This window comes from Ambystoma mexicanum, chromosome 2q, assembly GCF_040938575.1.
Source record: "Ambystoma mexicanum isolate Mex_15411 chromosome 2q, UKY_AmexF1_1, whole genome shotgun sequence".
NCBI classification, from domain to species: Eukaryota; Metazoa; Chordata; class Amphibia; order Caudata; family Ambystomatidae; genus Ambystoma; species Ambystoma mexicanum.
The window spans coordinates 420,072,647-420,085,614 of record NC_090924.1 but is presented as its reverse complement, the minus strand read 5'-3'; positions in this window follow the sequence as shown (position 1 = coordinate 420,085,614).

The following is a 12,968-nucleotide window of genomic DNA, read 5'->3' as shown; positions in this document are numbered from 1 at the left end:
ACAATGCACCACGTTTCTGTATATAGTTTTTTATTAGGTAGTATTTTTGATAGGTTTCATTTCTTCAGTTGGGATCATGGACCCTGGATTGTTCATCTGTATATAGTTCACTATTGGATTCATCTCTTTTTTTGTTTTTCCCCATGGAGCAATGGTTTTTCCCTTGGATTTGCTTTGTTGGACTGTGACTTTGGACACCTTTCGTTTGGATTATGATTTCTTGTTTTTCATTATTTTACGGACATGCAACTTTTCTTTTTTTATTCCCATTGTTGTTTGTTTGATTTTAATTCCATTCATGTTGCGTTTAATACATGTTTTTCTTCATACTTCGATGTGTGGCATTATCTCATTGGTTTCATGCATGTCATGATATGGGTTTTCACATTCACTTGCAACCATTGTGTGTGTTTGACGGACATGTGTTCATTTGCATACTTGCCATTGGGGTTGTATCATGTAGTTGCCTTTTCTATGTGGGTGGATGCAATACTTGGTTGGGTCTTTGGGCTGAGGAGGCTGGCCATAAGGGCCATGATTGAGGATCGTCATGACCTGGGGGCAGGGGGACATGAGTGGGACATGAGTGGGGGCCTGCTGGCGGGTGCCCCACACTGCTGGGGGGTGGGTGTGCAAGGGGACATGAGTGGGGGCCTGCTGGCAGGTGCCCCTGACTGCTGGGGGGTGGGGGTGCTGGGGGACATGTGTGGGACATGAGTGGGGGCCTGCTGGCAGGTGCCCTGCACTGCTGGGGTGTGGGGGTGCAAGGGGACATGAGTGGGGGCCTGCTGGCAGGTGCCCCTGACAGCTGGGCGGTGGGGGTGCAAGGGGACATGAGTGGGACATGTGTGGGGGCCTGCTGGCAGGTGCCCCTCACTGCTGGGGGTGGGGGTGCTGGGGGACATGTGTTGGGGCCTGCTGGCAGGTGCTCTGCACTGCTGGGGGGTGGGGGTGTAAGGGGACATGAGTGGGGGCCTGCTGGCAGGTGCCCCTGACTGCTGGGGGGTGGGGGTGCTGGGGGACATGTGTGGGACATGAGTGGGGGCCTGCTGGCAGGTGCCCCACACTGCTGGGGGTGTGGGTGTGCAAGGGGACATGAGTGGGACATGAGTGGGGGCCTGCTGGCAGGCGCCCCGCACTGCTGGGGGTGGAGGTGCAAGGGGACATGAGTGGGACATGTGTGGGGGCCTGCTGGCAGGTGCCCCTGACTGCTGGGGAGTGGGGGTGCTGGGAGTGAGTTGGTGATCATATTGCAACGTGACATGTGGCTTGGCTGGGGGGCATGCCCATGGTGGATGGGCTGCCTGCGGGACATGACCAGGAGTGCAGGGTAGTCCCCTGTGGTGTGGGCTGCCTGCAGGGGCCGTGGAGGGGGTAGAGGGGACACGTGGGAGGACCCACACTGCCAATTCACATGTAGGACTCCCTGCGCACCCCTGAAATACACGTACCCAGGCCAATCGTGTGTGAAACTTCCCACGCACCCGTGGAATACACGTATCCAGGCCAATCGCGTGTGAAACTTCCCACGCACCCCTGAAATACACGGAACAAGGCCAATCGTGTGTGAAACCTCCCGCGCACCCCTGAAATACACGTACCCAGGCCAATCGCATGTGAAACTTCCCGTGCACCCCTGAAATACACATACCCAGGCCAATCGCGTGTGAAACTTCCCACGCACCCCTGAAATACACATACCCAGGCCAATCGCGTGTGAAACTTCCCGCGCACCCCTGAAATACACGTACCCAGGCCAATCGCATGTGCAACTTCCCGCGCACCCCTGTAATACACGTACCCCACTCGCACAGGCTCGTTCGCGTCTGAAACTTCCCGCGAACCCCGTAATACACGTACCCTGCTGAAATCGCATGTGAAACTTCCCGCGAACCCCAGGAATACATGTACCCCACTCGCACTGGCCCTTTCGCGTGTGATACTTCACACGCAACCCAGTAATACACGTTCCCCGCTTGGCGTTTGCTCTTTGGCAGCCCTGTAAACTGGTCCAGGGTTAGCGCAGCCATTTGCGCTGAATTGGGAATTTTGATGGCTTTTCCTTGCGCAAGGGCGTTCTTGGGGGCGTAACTGGTGCTGCTGCAGGGTCGCTGCGCCACTCTGCACCACGGCTGGTTTTGGAGGCTAAAATCCATGAATACGCTGTGCGCGGAAATCGATTTTAGTGCACACGGATGGTGCAGACATCCGCACGCGCACACTGTGCGCCAGCCGCGTGCGCCACTTTTGTGCGAAATTCTATGAATTACCCTTAAAAAGTTGATGCCCATGGAGTTTGTCAGACTCCAAAAACAAAGAAAACACAGACTCCAAATCAGAACAAAAATACATGAGAGAGTGAGAAAAAGGTCTCACTCACTCCAGGATAGAAATTAAAAGTCCTGAAGTCCAGCAAAAGCTGGGAGTCTCTAAGGTTGAAGGGGATTAGCACATTATTGAGAATTCTCCCTTTATTGTTTAATATATACATTAATCCACTGTGTATAGACCTGGAAAATCTGGGCCTCTTTTTCTCCAACTACGTAGATGATTTCCAGCAAGTGCTGGAGATTAGTGGAGACTGTGATGTGGATCAGCGAAAGTTGGATTCGGTCTATCAGTTCATTAAGTGCTGGATGACAAATAACTGGCTATGTTTGAACGCAGCTAAGACTGAGCTGATGATCTTTGGGTCTCAGCATGCCAGAGATAGGTTAAATCAGGTCTTTGATAGTTTTCTCATGGTAGTCAGATAGCAGTAACAGTAAAAACTCTGGGCACTTATATGGAGGCCAGCTTAAATAGTGGGGCTCATGTCAAGTCAATACTAATTACCATCTTAAAGTGCTACGACAGGTTTACCCTATGGTCTCAAAAGACAATCGTGCCCCATTGGTCAGGGCAGTGATCCTTCCACGATTGGACATTTTTAATACCCTCTTAGGTAGGGCAAAAAAAAGAAGAGGTCCAGAAATTGCAAAAAGTGCAGAATTCTGCAGTACGCATTATGCACCAGATGAGCCGCTTTGAACCCACCTCTGTAGCCCGGAGGGGGCTGCACTGGCTGCCTGTTTCAGCAAGGATTCAGTTTAAGTTGCTGACCATCTGTCACCGATGTGTCTTTGGTGACGCTCCAAGGTACCTCAAAGAAAGGGTGTGTCTTTATCATCCTAAAAGGAATCTTCGATCTGCTAAGGCCTGCTGTCTGGAAGATGACTGGATAAAAAGAGCCAGAGGAAATGGTCGTGCCTTCCCTGTTTTGGCAGCACAGGCTTAGAATGATCTGCCCGAATTTCTTTGTGAGGAAGATAACCAATTGGTTTTCAGAAAACTGAAAAAGACCAGTGTTAGGGAGAATTCTCTGTTTAGGCTGAATTTCCTAACCTAGTGAGTCCCCCAGCAGCTTTGCTGGATTTCTGGAGTTGTTTTTCCCATCCTGCCAAGAGTGAGCCTCTTTTTCCTCCTACTCTTGGACATGAATGTGTGTAATTCCTTTGAATATCAATGTGTTCTATGGGCTATGGGGTCTTTTACTCCATAGGGTCTCATATGTTTTTCTATGTGTGTTACACCAAACCCTACGTGCCGTAACACTGGGGCGTCCTAGCGGACCTCCACCATAGACTCAATACCCGTGGACTGACTACTGTCTCCCCGAGTATGTAAAGTCACCATTGGCTTTACTAGACCTACATTTACTAACAGAACTAGTACAAACCATCTTATTGTAGACGTACTAGTAGGGGTAATTCGATTACTCCTGGATCTGTTACTCGAGGGGGCACTGTCCCGTCCCCCCTCGTCGAGTTTTGGCTGGTGGCAGTGGAAACTACTTGTTATGTTCGACCCCGAACATAACCCTACAGGATTCGTCCCATTGTTAGAGATTGATACTGTTTCTCGTTAATCTCTAACGTACCACCGGCCTACTTATCTTAAATAAGTTCTCGGATGGTATTTTCTGCCAGAACTCGGTTTTTAAAATGGCGTCTGTGTTCGTCTCTGTGACTCCTAAACCAAAGGTTGAGCCCTTTGTTCCACTTTTGGCGGGCCTCTGTACAGAGACCCTCCAAAGTGGCGCCATTCTGTCTGGGTTACCACAGGGGTGTGGGAGGGGGTTTAGGCACCCTGGACCGAGTTGCCTTGCCAACTCCGGTCGCGCTCTGGTGTGATTGGCCCAAGTGGTGAGCCTCCCCGCTCACCACTTAGCATGTGTTGATTGACAGCTAGGCTGAATGAATGGGGGTTTTCTGCATAAAAGCAGGGCTTTTGGGACTGGATCTTCAGAAGTCGCCACAGGACCTAAGAATCCGACAAGGGTAACGCTGAGCCGACCTGCACGACGACACCTTCGGTGGAGCCCTGCGGAACCGACTCACCACTTCCCGACGACAGAGGAGATCTCCCTGCCGGAGAGTCTCTTCCCCTGACTGGTGGGAACAACCAGTCCCCTTTGCTTTTTCTTCGCCTCAGGACGCAGTGGTCGAATTGCCCATGCAGAGCACCTCGGCAACCGGATAGCCACTACCCCTGTATCGCGACCAAAAGGTGGTGCCTTGTGACGGAGCACTCCGCGGCTGGTCTCTTCCCTGGTGGTGCACCGGACTTCACTTTTCTTCGACGACGAGATCATCTCTACTCTTGGCAAAGACCCGACGTGCATCCACCACCAGGAACAACTGCCCCCGCCGGAGCTGCCCTCCACAACAAGGTACCGTGTCTGCCGGGCTTCCCTTTTGATCGGTTCGGGTGAGGTGTCTTAATCCTCTCCTTTCCGTTGGGTCGCCTCCAAGCTGTCTCACGTATTGTTCTGAACTGGTTCAATCTGCCGATAACAATTTGCTACAAAGACTCGAACGCATTTCCACTAGAGACTTTTTGGGACATATCGCCTTGCCTCTCTCTGAGTGGGCCTGGCCTCTGAACTTTATGATCTATTGTGGTTCTTGCCTTCTTGCCTTGCATTTTTACCGAGAAGTATTGAACTGTGTTGATTTCGTAAACCTGCTTATTTTTCTCTCCCGTCCTAACTAATATTAGAGTGCCATCTAGGTTGAGGCATACACCTCTGTCTGCGAATAAGTGATGCTGGTAGAACCTAGACTTGTCGAAATATTGTTAGAGGGATTGATTGTTTCTTCTTCGTAGAGTAATTTTGATTGAAGTGTTTGCCGTGATAGTGCCATAGTGTTTTCCATAGAAGTTCCGTTATAAATAAATACCTTAATATCTTTACACTGAGTCTCGTCGCGTGTTTGCTTGTCTTACTGTGAAGAATTGCCCTATATTGTATACTCCACATACTGCTTAACTCTTCTTGAGGGAAGTCTGACTGCTCAGCTACAGCTACCAAGTGAATCTGTGTGGTACGGACTGCTACCAAGTGGATTTACTGCCAAACACCTGTAGTCCTAAATCTTTTGCAGTGGTCCCAGAGGGAACTGCACAGGTTTCCGCCTAACACTGGTGTACAGCGGTGGGATTTCTATCAAGTATACAGTTTAGAGTGCTTTTCGACAGTTTAGGATAACTAACCACAAAACTTAGCACTAAAAAGCAACTTTCAAAAACATGTCTACGATGGAAACTTACAGTCAAGAATCCTTGTCAGGTGAAAATACTGACAGTTTGCGAGCTCTCTGTAGGCAAGAGAATCTTTCTGTAAGAGGCAAGAAGTTAGAATTAATAGAGAGATTGCTGGCGAACCAAAGTCTGGGTACTGGTTCAGAGGAGCTAATTTCTCCAGCAAATGTAGATAACAGTGATGGTGTTGATCTGAATCGTAATTCTGATGATAGCGATGAAGAGGCTGACGAGGACGGAGAGGCTAACGAAACTGTCTCCCCTGCTCCTCTACCTGCCCTACCAGCTGTGCCTACGGGGCCCATACCAGGTCCCAAAAGTAACCCTGCTTATTTTGAACTTGAAAAAATGAAGCTCGAATTAGAATACAAACGGTTCTTGGCTCAATCTGAACGAAACCAAGAGCTCGAGTTCAGACGGATAAATGCCCAGGCTGAGCAGAAGCAAGCTGAGTTAAGACTCATGGAAATAGAACTTAATCACGAGTTAGAGATGAAAAAGTTGTCTATCGAAAATGCTTCTCTCTCCTCTGGTTCCTCTAGGAGCTCCAGTCCCAAAAGACCCCAGATGCCGAAGGAATTAGTGGGTATGTATCAACCGAGATTGGATGTGTTGGATTGGTGAAAACTGTTTGAGTACAATCATGGGCTCCAGGACATCACCGGGAATGAGTTACTTCACTGGTTGTTCTCTAGGCTCCCTCCTGTTGCGACTGATGTGGTAATGGAGTTGGGGGAGGCGGATAAGACGGATTACGAAAGTGTGAAACTAGCTTTAATAGCTAGATTTGGGAAGACCCCTTCCCAGTATTTTAAGAGGTTTAGAACCCTCAAAAAGCATGATGGTACCCCTTGGGCTACCTGGGTGAGTGAAGGGTTGAAAAACTTAGAGGGATGGATTAAGGGTTACAAAGTCAACACTTATGAGGGTATGAAGAATCTTTTTATGTTGGAGTCGATTTATGATGCCTGTTCCCCTGAGCTCAGACAGCACTTGGCTGATTCGAAGGAATTGGATTCCCGGACGCTAGCTAAGGCTGCTGACTTGTGGGTTGACAACAGGGCTACTCATAAGGATTCTGGGGCAACTCAGAAAAAGGATGAGGGAAAACAGCCTAAAAAGACTCAAAAGAGAATTCAAATAACTCAAATTCCAAAGAGGGCCCCAAAAAAAACCAGAAGGGTAAGCCACCGGGAAAACCACAGCAGAATAGTGTGTCCTCTGGTGCCAAATCGGAAGGAGGTCAGAACAAGCCACCATTCCAAAAAGCGTTCGGTAAATGCTTTGTTTGTGGCTCGACTGACCACGTGAAAGGAGATCCCAGATGTGAGGGTAAACCTTCAGGGGTCCAGCTTGTCTCCTTAGCCTTCGCTCCAGAGGAGGAAGTCCAAATGGCAAGTGGAAACTTTCTACTGCTAGCTGACGAACCCATTGGAGTCTCAGCCAGCGTTTCTTTAGTATCTCTGGGGTTGTGGGAACAACAGAATTTAGATGTCTATAATTCTATCCCCAATAATACTAAAGAGTATTATAAGGACAGTGTCCAGGTGAATGGTCAGGAGACTCCTGCCATTAGGGACACTGGGGCCAGCATAACTGTGGTGGATAAATCATTTTTTCAGGCTGAGGATGTTGCTAAGGCACCCAAACGCCTCACCAAGTTAGCTGGAAGGCCTGTGCAGATGCTTCCCCAATTACCAGTTCTCATCCAGTGTAACGACATGACTGTAAAGATACCTGTCAGCATACAGAGTGAGGTACCAGGACGCGTACTGTTGGGTAACGATTTAAAAATTCTCGGAGTTGTATCGCATACTCCCAGACCTCCTAGTAAACGGTTACAGGAGCTAACCAGACCTGCAAGGGAGAGAACCATGAGAGGTACACCTGAGGAGATGATGAAGAAGGATATCACTCCTGCTCCACTGGAATTGTCAGCTGCTGTCTTAAAGAAATCAGAAGCGAAAGGGAAACCTAAAACTTCAATACCGAAACCAGCAGCCAGCACTTCAGTGCAGCCAACAAGGACTTCCCCTCGGTTGTCCAAAGTTACACCAGTAACTCCCCCTCCAGCTGAGGCTGAGAGGGTGGTACAACCCTGTGTGGTAGAATTAGACTCTGAAGAAGAGCTAATGGAAGGCCAGGAACTCATTGGAGATCTGGATGCTGTTGACCATCCTGAGATGCAGTCTTTACTGGCAGAAGGTGGACCCAACAGGGCAGACTTCAGTAAGGGACAGAGAGAATGTCCAACTCTGGAAGGTCTTCGCCACCAGGCAGAAGCTCAGGCTAAGGGGCAAGAGCCTGGGAAATACAGGTTGCCCTGGGAAGATGGCCTCTTCTACCTTGAACCGACCGAGTCTGAACCTGGAGACTACAAACGACTTGTAGTACCCAAAGAGAACAGACAACAGTTCTTGCAGTTAGCCCACGAGATTCCTTTGGCTGGTCACTTGAGTTTCAAGAAGACTAAGGAAAGGCTCTCTCTCTACTTCTATTGGCCAAAGATGGGGGCCGAAGTAGAAAAACACTGCAGGAGCTGCCACACCTGCCAGACCTCTGGTAAGGTTGGCTCCAAGAATGTGGCACCTTTAGTGCCTCTCCCAGTTCTGGGAGTCCCGTTTAAGAGAGTAGTCGATTGACATCGTTGGTCCCCTTGATCCTCCAACCTCCTCAGGCAACAGGTTTTACTTGTTGTAGTTGACCATGCTACTAGGTATCCTGAGGCAATTCCTATGAGGACTGTTACAGCTCCGGCTGTGGCTAAGGCCCTCCTTGGTATTTTTACTAGGGTCGGGTTTCCTAAGGAAGTAATCTCTGACAGGGGGTCTGACTTTATGTCCCACTACATGAAAGCCATGTGGAAAACCTGTGGAGTTACTTACAAGTTCTCAACAGCTTACCACCCACAAACCAATGGGTTGGTAGAACGGTTCAACCGAACCATGAAGAGCATGATAGGTGCTTTAGAAGAACCCCTTAAGCGTAAGTGGGACCTTCTACTGCCATGCCTTCTCTTTGCTTATAGAGAAGTCCCTCAGGAGGGAGTAGGTTACTCTCCCTTCGAACTTCTCTATGGTCATCCCGTCAGAGGTCCATTGGCCCTGATTAAGGAGGGGTTGGAGAGTGCTCCTTCCCCCAAGCCAGTCAGAGTGACTGACTATGTGATAGGTCTCCGGAGGAGGAGACGCACATGATGACGGAAGCAAGCGATAACTTGAAAGCTGGACAAGCATTGATCAAGCACTGGCACGATCAAAAGGCTAACATGGTTGAGTTCGCTCAAGACCAGCTCGTTCTCGTTATGATCCCAACAAGGTAGAGGGCCTTGCAAGATAAGTGGATGGGACCCTTCCGAGTTGTGGGTAAACTCGGAGAGATTAACTATCTGGTGGACTTGGATAATCCCAAGGAGGCTCCGACAGTCTCCCACACCAACCGCCTCAAAGCGTATGTCTCACGACCTGATGTAGGAGCATTGCTTCTAGCATCATCCGAGGAAGAAGAAGAGAGTGAAGCTCTTCCGGATCTCCTCAGAGGCTTATCTTTAGACAAACAAATTGAAGGAATAAATCTCTCCTCCAATCTGACACCCGAGCAACAAGAAGAGTGCAAATCTTTGTTGAATCAGTTTGCCTCTCTGTTCTCGCTTTCACCAGGCTTGACCCCTTGGGGCCAGCATGGCATACTCACTGGTGACTGTCTGCCAGTCAAAAGCAGAGGATACTGCATGTCAGAAAATGTACGAACCCACATCAAAGATGAGGTCAGCAAGATGCTTGATCTTGGGGTAATAGAGCCCTCTACTAGTCCATGGTCTAGCCCAGTTGTGTTAGTACCGAAAGCCGGATCTAAAGAGCTTAGATTCTGCGTGGATTATAGCGCTCTTAATGCAGTCACCAAGACTGATGCCCACCCTTTGCCAAGAACAGATGAGTTGGTGGATAAACTTGGCGCCGCCAAGTTCCTCAGCACATTTGACTTGACGTCAGGCTATTGGCAAATAGCCTTGACAGACCATGCCAAGGAGAAAACTGCATTTTCTACCCCCGTTGGCTTATACCAGTTTAAGGTAATGCCTTTCGGATTGAAGAATGCACCTGCTACGTTTCAACGGATGGTAAACCAGGTTCTGAATCGGATGGAGGACTTCTGCATGGCATACTTGGATGACATCGCAGTGTTCAGCAATTCCTGGGAAGAACATGTAACCCACCTGAGAGATGTTTTGCAGGCTCTTGGACGAGCCAATCTGACCATAAAGGCGAGTAAATGCCAAATTGGACAGAGTAAGGTAGTCTATCTTGGACATGAGGTAGGAGGTGGAGAAATAAGGCCTTTGCTCAGTAAGATTGAAGCTGTGCAAAATTGGACAACACCTACTACTCAAACCCAAGTGAGAGCCTTCCTAGGCCTCACTGGGTATTACAGGAATTTCATAGAGAACTATGGGACCATAGCTTCTCCACTGAATGTCATCTCCTCGCCCAAATTTCCTAAAAAGGTTAAATGGAACGAGGAGTGCAATCAGGCTTTTGAAAACCTGAAAAAGGCTCTTTGCCAAGCCCCAGTACTCAGAGCTCCTGATTACCGCCAACACTTCATTGTGCAGACAGATGCTTCAAATGTAGGAATAGGTGCCGTACTCAGTCAACCGGATGGGAAAGGTAGGGAGCACCCCGTTTGCTTCATCAGCCGCAAGCTGAAGGATCCTGAAACAGGGTGGGCAACAATCGAAAGAGAGTGCTTTGCTATTGTGTGGGCTCTGAAGAAGTTTAGGCCGTACTTGTATGGTTCTACTTTTGTCATTCAGACTGACCACCAACCCTTGAGATGGTTAATGCAAATGAAAGGGGAAAACCCAAAACTATTGAGATGGTCGATCTGCCTGCAAGGGTTTGATTTCACCATTGAGCACAGGTCAGGATGTCACCACCAAAATGCTGATGGTCTCTCTAGGATGTATGTCATCGACTAGAGGTATGAGATTCATCCAGGAGTGGATTAAATCCTCCTGTCCCTTAGTCCGGGGGGGGGGAGTGTTAGGGAGAATTCTCTGTTTAGGCTGAATTTCCTAACCTAGTGAGTCCCCCAGCAGCTTTGCTGGATTTCTGGAGTTGTTTTTCCCATCCTGCCAAGAGTGAGACTCTTTTTCCTCCCACTCTTGGACATGAATGTGTGTAATTCCTTTGAATATCAATGTGTTCTATGGGCTATGGGGTCTTTTACTCCATATGGTCTCATACGTTTTTCTATGTGTGTTACACCGCACCCTACGTGCCGTAACACTGGGGCGTCCTAGCGGACCTCCACCATAGACTCCATAACCGGGGACTGACTACTGTCTCCCCGAGCATGTAAAGTCACCATTTGCTTTACTAGACCTAAATTTACTAACAGAACTAGTACAAACCATGGTATTGTGGACGTACTAATAGGGGTAATTCGATTACTCCTGGATCTGTTACTCGATGGGGCACTGTCCCGTCCCCCCTCGTCGAGTTTTGGCTGGTGGCAGTGGAAACTACTTGTTATGTTCGACCCCGAACATAACCCTATGGGATTCGTCCCATTGTTAGAGATTGATACTGTTTCTCGTTAATCTCTAACGTACCACCGGTTTACTTATCTTAAATAGGTTCTCGGATGGTATTTTATGCCAGAACTCGTTTTTTAAAATGGCGTCTGTGTTCGTCTCTGTGACTCCTAAACCAAAGGTTGAGCCCTTTGTTCCACTTTTGGCGGGCCTCTGTACAGAGACCCTCCAAAGTGGCGCCATTCTGTCTGGGTTACCACAGGGGTGTGGGAGGGGGTTTAGGCACCCTGGACCGAGTTGCCTTGCCAACTCCGGTCGCACTCTGGTGTGATTGGCCCAAGTGGTGAGCCTCCCCGCTCACCACTTAGCATGTGTTGATTGACAGCTAGGCTGAATGAATGGGGGTTTTCTGCATAAAAATAGGGCTTTTGGGACTGGATCTTCAGAAGTCGCCACAGGACCTAAGAATCCGACGAGGGTAAGCTGAGCCGACCTGCACGACGACACCTCCGGTGGAGCCCTGCGGAACCGACTCACCACTTCCCGACGACAGAGGAGATCTCCCTGCCGGAGAGTCTCTTCCCCTGACTGGTGGGAACAACCAGTCCCCTTTGCTTTTTCTTCGCCTCAGGACGCAGTGGTCGAATTGCCCGTGCAGAGCACCTCGGCAACCGGATAGCCACTACCCCTGTATCGCGACCAAAAGGTGGTGCCTTGTGACGGAGCACTCCGCGGCTGGTCTCTTCCCTGGTGGTGCACCGGACTTCACTTTTCTTCGACGACGAGATCATCTCTACTCTTGGCAAAGACCCGACGTGCATCCACCACCAGGAACAACTGCCCCCGTCGGAGCTGCCCTCCACAACAAGGTACCGTGTCCGCCGGGCTTCCCTTTCGATTGGTTCAAGTGAGGTGTCTTAATCCTCTCCTTTCCGTTGGGTCGCCTCCAAGCTTTCTCACGTATTGTTCTGAACTGGTTCAATCTGCCGATAACAATTTGCTACAAAGACTCAAACGCATTTCCACTAGAGACTTTTTGGGACATATCGCCTTGCCTCTCTCCGAGTGGGCTTGGCCTCTGAACTTTATGATCTATTGTGGTTCTTGCCTTCTTGCCTTGCATTTTTACCGAGAAGTATTGAACTGTGTTGATTTCGTAACCTGCTTATTTTTCTCTCCCGTCCTAACTAATATTAGAGTGCCATCTAGGTTGAGGCATACACCTCTGTCTGCAAATAAGTGATGCTGGTAGAACCTAGACTTGTCGAAATATTGTTAGAGGGATTGATCGTTTCTTCTTCGTAGAGTGATTGTGATTGAAGTGTTTGCCGTGATAGTGCCATAGTGTTTTCCATAGATGTTCCGTTATAAATAAATACCTTAATATCTTTACACTGAGTCTCGTTGTGTGTTTGCTTGTCTTACTGTGAAGAATTGCCCTATATTGTATACTCCACATACTGCTTAACTCTTCTTGAGGGAAGTCTGACTACTCAGCCACAGCTACCAAGTGAATCTTTGTGGTACAGACTGCTACCAAGTGGGTTTACTGCCAAACACCTGTAGTCCTAAATCTTTTGCAGTGGTCCCAGAGGGAACTACACAGGTTTCCGCCTAACAACCAGACATATCATGAAACTTGCTGGTTCTCATGGTCTCCTTCTATGTGACAGCGCCTGGATGCCTTTGGGCTTTGGAGCGATATAAATGTATTAACATAACATAACATAACAGTAGATGCACAGTAAAACATGTGTTGCACGCCAGCACCCCCACTCCCTATCCGTACCCTTTACCACTCCCCAGCCCAGGACAAACACACATACACATTCACATGGCACATTCACAC